The 10,485-nt window shown below is 39.0% G+C and overlaps 1 protein-coding gene across 1 annotated transcript in view; it reads right to left on the bottom strand.

Annotated features, from left to right (window-relative positions):
- The window catches only part of LOC117482044 (hemicentin-2-like), a 51,851-nt gene extending 41,569 nt beyond the window's left edge, over window positions 1–10,282 (bottom strand). Inside the window, exons 1-2 of the mRNA XM_034130014.1 lie at window positions 10,261–10,282; window positions 6,366–6,575 (exon numbers count right to left, since the gene is read on the bottom strand). The gene's annotated coding sequence lies outside the window, so the exon portion shown is untranslated. The remainder of the gene's footprint in view (window positions 1–6,365; window positions 6,576–10,260) is intronic.
- Window positions 10,283–10,485: the final 203 nt, after the last annotated feature.

Below are 10,485 nucleotides of genomic sequence, written 5' to 3'. Positions count from 1 at the left end.
AAATCTGGATCAGTCTGTATCAGATCCGTTGCAGCCCCTTTTTTAGAGATTTGGGTATGGAGGAAAATAGAGAGGGTTGTGTTTTCTGACACTTGGTGAGTTCCCTGGAACACCGGGGACACATATTCATGTATAAAAGACGTACACAAGTGCATTTTGCATGATAGGTCCCCTTTAAGCTTTGAATAAACTATTTCACTCACATTTTACATGAATAAAGACTTTTTCAGATGCTCTCCTCCCCTGCTCGTTCTCAGCTGAACAGAAATACTCTCCAGAGTCAGAGGACTGGATGGAGCTGAAGAAAAGCTGTGGTCCTTTATTCAGAGATGTAACGTTTCCGCTCTCCTTGTACCAGGTGTAGTTAGCTCCTGTCTTTTCATCACTGCTACAGGTCAGAGTCACTGAACTGCCCTCCTTTATCTCAGCAGAGGGACTCACTGACACAGAGGGGAGCTTTGGACCATCTGGAGGAGATGTGATAACAAAGATTATTTCAAGATAAGAATGTCCTTATGGACCATTTTTGAAATGTTCCACCACCATAAGATCAACATAATTAACATCCACTGTCTCTATACTTAAACATTTTGTAGAGTTATTAGTTGATGATTTGTACTTACATAGGACATTTATGTGTAATGATGTAGAGTTGATCTGGCCGTACTAATTCTTAGACTCGCAGTGGTAGTTCCCTTTGTCCTCTAAGGTGATAGAGGCGAGTTGATAACTGTCTTTTGACCCCAAAGGCAGTGTTTGGTTGTCCTTGTACCAGGTGTAGTTAGCTGCTGGATTAGCGCCACCTTTACAGGTCAGCTGAAATGATTTGCCAATCTCTATCTCAGCAAATGTTTCAATAACAACTGCAATTTGTTATGGCTTTTCTTAGAAAGGCGCTGCATGTACTTTGCATGTTTTAACACCGCACCAGTGGCATTAAATGTGTCAACATGGTTTCAAGCTTGGTCAGTTAGGAGACTGACCTCCTGCGGTTTTATACACACGACTGGAAAGATATAAGAAAGACACATTTCCAAATGTACATTGAAATAATGAGTTGTTGAGTGGCCACGGTCAGGTTGAATATTCATCTATAGCACATCTAGAGTTTAAAATGGAAACACTAGTCCATAGCCCATTTTATGCCAGAGTCACAGTATTTGCATTTGTAGTATTAGTATACTGTATGCTTGGATATTTATCAGACATGACTGATTAACATAATGTGTTGCGCCCATTAGAATGGTTTATATGTTTTGTTATTTGAACACTAGATGGCGTAATGGGGCAACAGCATATAAGTGATCTCCAGGCACAGGTGCATTGATTGTGACCGGGAGAGCAATCGTTTTTTGAGCGTGTCTATCGTGTCTGTGAACACGCTGTTTTCTTTGAAAATAAAAGATATTGAAAGCTAAACTTCTGACACCATAATAAGGCATCCGACAGAGCTATCCTTAAATTCAGACCGGACTTTTACTGAAACCTAAGGTCAAGAGAGGATGAGAAGCACTCCTATGATTACTGATGTTACTGAGGCTTGCCACACTGCAGCTGCTCATTCTGACTTTCTTCTGCTAACAATATATTCAGCCTTTCTTCCATGTGGGCAGTACTGTGCATTGATCTTTCTTGGATTTACACTTTTGCCCAGTTATGGGAAAGTTCTGCTCCAGTTCTTGAGGAGAAATGTGTTAACAAAGATGACCCTGGGTGATGTTGTTTCTCATAGTACATGTTGTACAGGGTATTTATATCACACAATGTGAATAGCTCTGTGTAGATGCATTTTAGACTTTGAAGGTGGAGTGACAAATGGATGGGTAATTTTTTTATTGTGGGACTTTAAACCCAACAAAGCTTCTATAATCTCTTGAAGCTTCTCAGTGATTACACCAGACTGTGAATGTAAAGCAAGTAGATATAAGAACCTAACTACAATTACTCACAATGCACATCAATAGAGATGTCTTTAGATGCCTTCGTCCCCAGCTTGTTCCCAGCTGTACAGCAATACTGACCAGAGTCAGAGGAATTGATGGAGCTGAAGACATGCTTTTGTCTTTTTTTGAGAACATACATGTCTGCATTTATCTTCTTGTACCAGGTGTATTTAGCTGCTGGGTTAGCATCACTGCTACAGGTCAGAGTCACTAAACTGCCCTCCTTTATGTCATCTGAGGGACTCATGAACACAGAAGGAACCCTCAGAGCATCTGGAAGAGATGTGATAACAGAGATTATTGTTGACAATGTGTTGCTTACTAGATTAGCAAAATTGTTATTACAAGTTTAAACTCCTGAGTAAAGCTGCATTTTGGATTGAAGGTGGTCCTACAAACTGCATGTTTGATGATTTAAATCTGGGTCCCAAATCTGCATAATTAAAATGTCACCCTTAAACCACGATACATTGCACTAAGATATTCGTATCTTAACGGACAGTTGTTGAGTATCTCCTGAGAAATGCATAGTTCTCAATTGCTTCCCTGTACTGCACTAACCAATAACAAATCCTGACTTTATGATGAACCACATATTTGTTTGTATTTCCCTCTCCTCCAGTCAAATGGTGCACAGTACTGACTTGTTGGTTGTTACTGAGTATGTTACCACCAATAACACAAATATATAAACAATTGGTGGGTCATAAAAAAATATAACGGTGAAAGCAGATTATTTAAACAACCGTTAGATATTATGTAAATGAATTCATATCTACTGTAAATGATTATTCATGGGTATTTCTGAATTGTTATTAGTCATAATAAAGTAATGATTTGTCATTGGTTAAATGCCGTTTAGTGTATCACTTAATCAAGTCACAACTATGAATTGAGAAATGGAATTTAAGGATTTAGAGATAGCCTTGTAAAGTTAATACCAGTAAATATTAGTTAAATATAACAATATTTAACAGTCGTTTCTCAATTATGTCATCATTAGCAACTCTATAACATGTGATTAGAAGTTACTGCCAGTTCACTTTTCGTTACCCACTTGTTCCCTGGATCCCATGTAATGTAAAGCAAGCTGAGCTGAAGAAAGTAGTGATGATAAGTAACATCTTCTCTTGAAACAACTAGACAGATATAAGCTTGTTATCTTTAAATAAACTGTCTTACTCACATTTTACGTCAATAAGGATGTTTTCAGATGTGCTACTCCCCAGATCATTTGTAGCTGAACATAAATACTATCCAGATGGATGGGTCATGGTTTTAATCTGGGACCTAAAACTGCATAAAGCTTCTAAAATCTCCTAGAGTTGCTCACAGAATTGCAGCAGACTGTAAATTACATCGATAACCAATACTTACATTTCACATTAATAGAGATGTAATTAGATGTGCTCCTTCCCAGCTTGTTCTCAGCTCTACAGTAATACTGTCCAGAGTCAGAGGACTGGATGGATCTGAAGACAAATTGTGTTCCTTCACTGAGAAGAGGAACGTTTGCATGTCCATTCCTCTGGTACCAGGTGTATTTAGCTGCTGGGTTAGCATCACTGCTACAGGTCAGAGTCACTGGACGGCCCTCCTTTATCTCACCAGAGGGTTTTGACAAAGAAGGAATCCTCGGAGCATCTGGAGGAGATGTGTGAACAGTAAATATTAAGAATGTGTTTCTCACTGCATTAGCTCAAAGGGTATCTACATTATAGAACGATGAATGTAGCTGCATTTTGAGTCATTACAGAGCATTGAGGAATCTGGAATTAGCACAGGAAGAAGAAAACCTCAATATTGTTTAACTCAACAGATTTATTATAAATCAAATAGAGGTGGTGTTTGTTTCTTGGCTGCGTTTTACTCACATTGTACATTAAGAAAGATGTTTTCAGATGTCCTCCTCCCCAGATCATTCTCAGCTGAACAGTAATACTGTCCCGAGTCAGAGGACTGGATGGAGCTGAAGACAAACTGTGGTCCTTCAATAACAGGTTTAATGTTTGGACTTCCATTCCTCTTGTACCAGATGTAGTTAGCTGCTGGGTTAGCATCACTGCTACAGGTCAGAGTCACTGAACTGCCCTCCTTTATCTCAGCAGAGGGACTCACTGATACAGAGGGAGGCTTTGGAGCATCTGGAGATACATAAATAAATTATGGGTGTAAATTGCAATCAAGCAACATGTACATTCAAAGGATAAATAGTGTGTCCATATCCCAAGTATGTTTACATTGTAATGTAGATCCTGGATGTGTAACACGTCTGCTGCTGATGAGCAATTACAGCCAAAATCATGTGTTCAATCCAACCCGGTATCATGGCAAGACGTGAACATGTGACGATCTACCATGTTGGGAGACGTGAATATGTCACGGTTTCGTCCCTTCAAACGTGACAGTTACACGGTATTGTTAACATGGCCCAACCAGTGGAGAAATACCCGGAAGTGCCAAGCAAAGGGTCTACCGCGCCTATTGGTCGGTTTTTATTGTCAAAATAAGATGTTTTTAATTTATTGCCTGGCAACGCAATCGCACAACGTCACGTCCGTTAATTCCACATCCACACCTCCACACACATGGATTAACATCGATTTAATACATTAATGTAGCCTTTGTTTCTGCTAAAAGAGGTGTCGACCAGCGAGGGCAACAAGAAAATCGGCGAAATCGAGTATGACGATTAAAAAATAAATGAAAAACATCTAATTTTGACAATAAAAACCGACCAATAGGCGCGGTAGACCATTTGCTAGGCACTTCCGGGTATTTCTCCACTGGTTGGGCCATGTTAACAATACCGTGTAACTGTCACATTTGAAGGGACGAAACCGTGACATATTCACGTCTCCCAGCATTGTAGATCGTCACATGTTCACGTCTTGCCGTGATACCGGGTTGGTTTAATCATTTTAAACCTGAACATCTTCATCTTGCTAGCAGACTAACTCTAACCCTGCATGAAGACTGTGATGTTAATCACTGTGCACTAAGTATTCTTGGAGATTAGGATAATACACGTCATATTGAGCTGTACATCTCTCTGTATGATAAACTGTTTTTTTTAATTTGTAATACTGTTTTTTCACCTCCTTAATGTTTATTTTAAAGTGGGCCCACATCATGATTAAATTCTGTTGCAGCTGCCGACTGAGGTTTTTAGTGAGAATCCAGTTTTTTCATCTTGCTCCTGTAACTTGGAATAACATGAAGAACAATATAAAGCTAACCTTATTTATGATAGATATTTTGTGATGTTTCTTGCTGCCTACCGGATTTTCTGTTATTGTTGATATTTTGTATTTTTACCTCTGAAATGTTGTAAATGATGTCTCTACCAAAATCTATTTCATCTGTATGTTGTTGACCTAGAAAGCTTTTTGTTTCTATAAATAATACTGCTGCGTCTGCATTAAGAATCAGAAGACTATTGTAAGGTTTCTATCTGAAATGGTCAATGTATTGAAATGTCAGTGTTTGTGTATGAGTGAACTCACACACTATAGGAGAAGAGAAGGCTTCATGACCTTCCAGAGCACAAGAGATAGTGTCTGTGAGTTTAATCCAGCCTTTATAGGAAGATATCCATGTTGTCGTGATTTTCTCTCCGTTCTTGACCCAGATGTAGGAAACACCAGCTGGACTGCAGCTGCTGTGACACTTCAGCTCTGCATAGGTGTAAGGCTGCTGGTCAGTTGCTCTGATCACCTGCACCTGCAGAGCTGGATATGAGGAAAATAAACAATATTATATCACTCGGTCTAAAATGAATCTGATGATAAATATATATACCCATTAACACAACAGTCTACAGTTGGTGAACAAATATGATAACTCATCCAACAGTAATTACAAAAACTCAACTTCCAGTATGTTTTCATTGTAATGTGTTGGTGTAAACAGTATACATCAGTTTGTGTTGATCAGTACCTGTGACAGTCAGAGTTGTTCCAGGTAAATCACTCCTCCATTCAAAGCTTGGTGTTTTGAATTTGAAGAGATACTGAGCTGAATCTGAGTCTCTCAGGTCAGAGATCCTCAGAGTGGAGCGTCCTCTCTCTGTTTCAAGGATCTGAGCACGACCTGCATACTGGGAGTCTTCACTACGGTCCTCAGGTCGAGAGGGATTCTGTCCCTGATGACGACGCTGAGGACTGAACCATAATTTAGATTTAATACAGTCATTACTGCTGTACATGCAGGAAATGTCCACTGATGATCCTTTGGGGGCGCAGATACTTCGTTTAGTATAAGTCAGTGTGTTGCTGTCTCGACCAGTGACACCTGAAACATTCAAACTCATTTTTACACCATTGTTTTACCAGAGTTGATGAGAAGTCACAAACCCATACAGTTAGCTAAGGCTTCCACTAGATGGTGTTATGTTAGAATAAGGTAGTGAAGTGAACTCACACACTGAAGGGGAGAGAGAGTCCTCATATCCTTTCAAAGCACAGGAATAGCTGTCTAGATAATTAAAGTCGACCTGAAGAGAAGATGTTCCTGACAGAGTGTTTCCTCCGTTCTTGTACCAGACGTAATCATTATCAGGTAAATCACAACTGCTCTGACACTTCAGGTTTGCCCTGCTATAATCTTTGCTTTCCACCTGCACCGAGAGATCTGTATTTGTGAAGAAGGAACAAGAAGGTTATTAAAGAATAAACTCTCAACATTCATGTATATGAAAACACATCACATTTATATTATTGTTTTCTTAAAGTTGAACATTTGGAACTGATTGGTGTTACCTTTGACAGACAAAGTGACTCCAGGTGAACCATTATATTTTCCATCTGCTTGGTTTGTTTCAAATCTGAACATGTACTCAGCTGAGTCTCTCTCTCTCAGGTTTCTGATTCTCAGAGTGCAGATGTTGTTTTCACAGAGATCCTCTACACGACCTGCATACTCTGGGTCTGTGGTCAGATCTACAGGTTCACCATCTTTCTGTTTAGTGAACCAGAATGTTTTCATAACTGTGTTAACTCCGCCTCTCCATGTAGATGAGTATGTGTAGTTGCATCTTATCTCCACTGTTGATCCTTTCACTGCACAGATCTCAGTAGAAGAGAAAGTCACTCCCCAGTCATTCTGACCCTGAACCACTGTAACACAGAGCACATCAGAAACTAGAATCAGAGTCATAACAACATCAAATACCAGACTTTCATTTGTAGTGTTGATGTTTCAGTCCACATTTCTCGAAACTACTTATCCACATGCGCCTTGGGCAAACTCAGCAAAACTCAGTATTAAATGTTTTTCTTACATTGTTCATATTTTAATAATTTACCTTAATGGGTTAAATATATTGTGATTATAGTTTTAGTGTTTTAGGGTCTGAGGTATAGAGTTATGAGTAAGTGATGTTAGTGCACTGAGTCAGGACAACATGCACCCTGTGTTGAACCTGTAAACTTTAACACATTATTTCTTAGACAACATTTCAAATAAATAAAAACATATTAGAGGGTGTGGTACATAAAATAGAGTTTTCTTTGCTATGTTGAGTATTTCTCTGTGGAAAGGCTGCTTCAGGGTTTGAATGGAAACTTTAAAGAAAAGCAGAACTTTGACGCGTTTAAAACTAAGATAACAAATTACTGAAAGAGAGTTTATTTTTAAGCATTGGACTTCTAATTGCTTTCAAAAGTAGACACCAACCCACAAACATTGGATTACTTCCTGTATGCTGCACCTGCTATATCTCTCCTCATTGACAGAAGGAAAGCATCATCTCTGCAGAAATGTCTAGATATTTATCAAAGCTACAACAGCAACTGAACAACATGTATTTAAAGTTATGTTGAGGACTGCAGGACGATAGAGGAAGTTCAACACAGCGATGAATTGGCAATTATTTAAAGCATGAGTAGTTTGTTAATGTAGGTACTGTATGTACAGTCATTATTTCCATCCATACAGACATAGTGTTACCATGCTAAATGGTGCTGTATTTCTAAAGTGTTTAAACTATCATACAATATAAATGTAGATGTACAGTACGTCTCACAGAGAGGAGGAAGACAACAAATCCACTCGCTGCTGCAGTTCAACTCATAGCTGCTGCTTTTATTTTTTCACCTCCTTAAATTATCTTGTGGGCTCTCATCATGATTAAATTACGTTGCAGGTGCTGGCTGTTTTTACTGAGCTTGCAAAAATCTAAATGTTCTCATCTTGCACCTGCAACCTTGAATGACATTTAGAACAATTTAAAGCTAACCTCATTTATGATATCTTTCTTTGTGAGGTGTCTTGGTGCCTAGAGGATTTACTGTTATTGTTGATATTTAGTTTTGTTTGTAACTCTTCTTTATTCAAAATGAGGTCTCCACCAAAATCTATGTCTTCTGTGTGTCTCTTTTCCTAAAATGGCTTATTTACTGGATGTAGTTAAGCTTTCTTTTTCGATATATATAACTGCGGCATCTGCATTGAGATTCAGAAGACTCCTGTGAGGTTTTGTCTGAAATTGTCATTGTATGTAATGTCAGTGTGTGTGTATGAGTAAACTCACACACTGCAGGCGAGGGGAAGTCTTCATGTCCTTCAAAAGCACAAGAGATCCTGTCTGCGTGGTGAAGCAAGCCTTTATAGGAAGATATCGTTGTTGTGGGGATTTTCTCGTCGTTCTTGAACCAGACATACGAAACACCGGCTGGACTGCAGCTGCTGTGACACTTCAGCTCTGCTAAGGTATCAGACTGCTGGACCCAAGCTGTGATCACCTGCACCTGCAGAGCTGGATATGAGAAAAATAAACATTTGAAAAGACACAATATTATATCACTTGGTGCAGCGGTTAATTTGGGATTTGTTATGAAAGGGGTGGGGGGCTGATAGATGAAGAGAACAATCTTTTTAATAGTCACATTAAACTGTTTACATCTTAAAATATTGCAATATACACTCAATATATATTCAAAACTTTCCCTTTACTTCTCGAAGTGCCATTTTAAATTACCATTTCCTTGTAATCGAGCTAAAGGAAAGTGAAATGAAACTACAAGTGACTGAATACACCTTACCAAGCAGGATCATGGGGAAAGTGATAATCATAATTATATATCATAATTATTGTGAAATAAACATTAAGAAACGGCGCACTGCTCTGACTTCCATGTTGTGCCACAATTGTGCTAACTTAAAAACTAGGGATGCACCTTATTAGAAAAAACTGAAATTGCAATTCCACTTAATATTGCAATACTTAAGAATTACAGAAAACTTGTGAGGTTAGATTAATCTTGTAAAACGTGTATTGTATACAAATGTGAGTTCCAAACATCTCTAACGCTGGCTGGTGTATGGCTGTGTATATTTAATTTAATATGCAGCAATGTAAACTTTTGTTTCGTAAACATATTCATTGTTGAATAGCTGCGAGGCTGATGACGTGAGAGCGAGGACTGTATTTGAAGGTATAAAGTGTAGGTGTATTTTCATCAGTGTGTGTTGATCAGTACCTGTGACAGTCAGAGTTGTTCCAGGTAAATCACTCCTCCATTCAAAGCTTGATGTTTTGAATGTGAAGCGATACTGAGCTGAATCTGAGTCTCTCAGGTCAGAGATCCTCAGAGTGGAGCGTCCTCTCTCTGTTTCAAGGATCTGAACACGACCTGCATACTGGGAGTCTTCACTAAGGTCCTCAGGTTGAGAGGGATTCTGTCCCTGATGACTACGCTCAGGACTGAACCAGAACTTTGATGTAATACATTCATTACTGCTGTACGTGCAGGAAATGTCCACTGATGATCCTTTGGGGGCGCAGATACTTCCTTGAATGGAAGTCACCGTGTTGCTGTCTCGACCAGTGACACCTGAAACATTCAAACTGATTTTTAAACCATATTTTGACCAGAGTTGATGAGAAGTCACAAACCCATACAGTTAGCTATGGCTTCCACTAGATGGTGTTATGTTAGAATAAGGTAGTGAAGTGAACTCACACACTGAAGGGGAGAGAGAGTCCTCATATCCTTTCAAAGCACAGGAATAGCTGTCTAGAAAACTCAAGTCGACTTGAAGGGAAGAAGATGTTGCTGTTTGAATCTTTTCACCGTTCTTGTACCAGACGTAATCATTATCAGGTACAACACAACTGCTCTGACACTTCAGGTTTGCACTGCTAGGATCTTTGCTTTCCACCTGCACCGAGAGATCTGTATTTGTGAAGAAGGAACAGGAAGGTTATTTAAAAATAAACTCTCAACATTCATGTATATGAAAACACATCACATTTATATTATTGTTTTCTTAATGTTGAACATTTGGAAATGATTTGCATTAATACAAATGTTACCTGTGACAGACAAAGTGACTCCAGGTGAACCAACATATTTTCTTCCTGCTTGGTTTGTTATGATCCTGAACTTGTACTTCACAGAGTCGCTCTCTGTCAGGTTTCTGATTCTCAGAGTGCAGATGTTGTTTTCACAGAGATCCTCTACACGACCTGCATACTCTGAGTCTGTGGTCAGATCTACACGTTTACCATCTTTCTGTTTAGTGAACCAGAATGTTTTCT

Source organism: Trematomus bernacchii, unplaced genomic scaffold, assembly GCF_902827165.1.
Source record: "Trematomus bernacchii unplaced genomic scaffold, fTreBer1.1, whole genome shotgun sequence".
NCBI classification, from domain to species: domain Eukaryota; kingdom Metazoa; phylum Chordata; class Actinopteri; order Perciformes; family Nototheniidae; genus Trematomus; species Trematomus bernacchii.
This window is presented reverse-complemented; position numbering and strand designations above follow the sequence as displayed.